The following is a 2,262-nucleotide window of genomic DNA, read 5'->3' as shown; positions in this document are numbered from 1 at the left end:
GAGAGAGAGAGAGAGAGAGAGACTCAACGTTGCTTGTGAGAGAGAGAGAGAGAGAGAGAGAGAGACTCAACGTTGCTTGTGAGAGAGAGAAAACGCTCAACATTGCATAAAAAACCCAATATCTAGAAGAATTGAGAAAGAAAAAAATCAAACCGCATTCACGACATAAACACGCCACTTCCCTTATCTCAAATCTCCCAAAAGGATTTCCCGTTCCTCCGTAGAGATATCTCTGGATCTCTTCTGAACACCGAGATAAAACGGATAGCACAAGCAAAGTAAAATATATTTGACTTTTAGAACTAAAAGCAATACGCAAGCGTGTGTAACATTCTGTACGGCTTGTTCGTGATTATCGTGAGCACTGCGAGCCAAAAATTAAAGCATATAGAAAAAGATATCAAAATCAAATAGTATAAAAAAGTATCTATGATTATAAAATATATTATTTATTGCTTATAACATCCTGCTTTTCCAACTAGGGTCGTAGCTTAGCGAGTAATAATAATAATAATAATAATAATAGTAATAATAATAATAATAACAATAATAATAATAATAATAATAATAATAATAATAATAAAAGCAAACATGGCTTACGTAACAAATAAACAACCTAGCTAAATAATAAAAAGTATCTATGAATATAATAAAAATATTCTCTTATTGTAACCATAAAGAGAATCTGATAATAAAAGCATGCATGGATTACGTAACATGTAAATCGCAACTAAGTAAACAGGCAAGCAAGCACAAACAAAAATAAACGGGCGAAAGAATAGATGAGATCAGTTCAAGCGCATATTTACACAAGCCATAATAGGACTACAAATTGCACAAAACAAAGTAACAAGCAAAATGCCAGCTTGCATTAAAAGGAAACAAACAAGCAAGTGTATTGAAACAAACATAGGTGTACAAACACACCGAGGTCCATCTCTCTCTCTCTCTCTCCTCTCTCTCTCTCTCTCTCTCTCGCAGGAGAAGAGTAACGAGGAATGGATGCTGCGCGTGACTGAAGGAACGGCTCCTTACAAAGAGCTCCTACTTGGGCTCTATAATTTATTTTCCATTAGGAAAAATCATGTTGGCTCTGCGCCTGAGATCCCAGCCGCCGTTCCTTCGAGCAAACAATTGCTTGGATCAACGAGAACCCCGTAGCTTTATATATTTGATATTGAGCACCGCGTAACGAGAGCGGTTCATTATTATCAAAAAAAAAAAAAAAAAAAAAAAAAAAAACCACACACAAAACAAAAATTATATATAATTGGGTTAGTACCAAAGGATGAGCACCGATATGCGCAAAATTTCTTTTGTGCGTCTGGAAAAGTCATGCATATACGCACATGTGTATATGTTGATGTTGGAAGTTTGCAAATAAAATAAAGCAAGGAAAATTTGAAAGTTAATCTGATGCTTTTCCAAATTGGTTAATTGTGAGTTATATTTATAATATAATTATTTCCTAAATTAATCATTACATTAACACAACTCTTACTATACAAAATATTTATTATACAATTCATAAAAAATTCGAATATTCTTATAATTTGGAGACAAACATACAATATATACATAACCGATGATTACACGCACGCAGCTAAGCACTCACACACAAATACACACACACACACACATACGCACACACACACACACACACACACACATATATATATATATATATATATGTAGCTGTATATGCACCAACTGAAATGTTTCGGGTCAAATATCTCTTCAATACAAACAGAAATCCTTTAATAATCCAGTAATTACCTTATATATAAAAAATAACAGCAAATGCTGTTGTTTACAACTTATTAACGATCACGAAAAATTTATTTCACTCCACTATTTCACATCAAGATTTTATATTAAAATAAAAAAAATCAATCAAATTTTTATATGTCAGAGAAATCAGTGAGTGTACTATACAATTGTCATTTGCCTGGTAAGATTATATAGAGTGTGAACATACTGATTATATATCAAAATACTAAAATAAGAACACTATAGTCCATTTCTTTTAGCGATGCATATTTGCACCGACTCGCAGCGGTGCCCTTTTAGCTCAGAAAAGTTTCCGGATCGCTGATTGGTTGGTCAAGATAATTCTAACCAATCAGCGATCAGGACACTTTTCCGAGCTAAAAGGGCACCGCCGCGAGTCGGTGCAAATATGCATTGCTAAAAGTAATGGACTATAGTGTAAATTGCAAAAGTATTCTGCTTATGAATGTAGATAATAGACTTTGGGGCCGG

The sequence above is a fragment of the Palaemon carinicauda genome, chromosome 4, assembly GCF_036898095.1.
Source record: "Palaemon carinicauda isolate YSFRI2023 chromosome 4, ASM3689809v2, whole genome shotgun sequence".
Classification (NCBI taxonomy): Eukaryota; Metazoa; Arthropoda; class Malacostraca; order Decapoda; family Palaemonidae; genus Palaemon; species Palaemon carinicauda.
Note: the sequence above shows the minus strand (reverse complement) of the source record.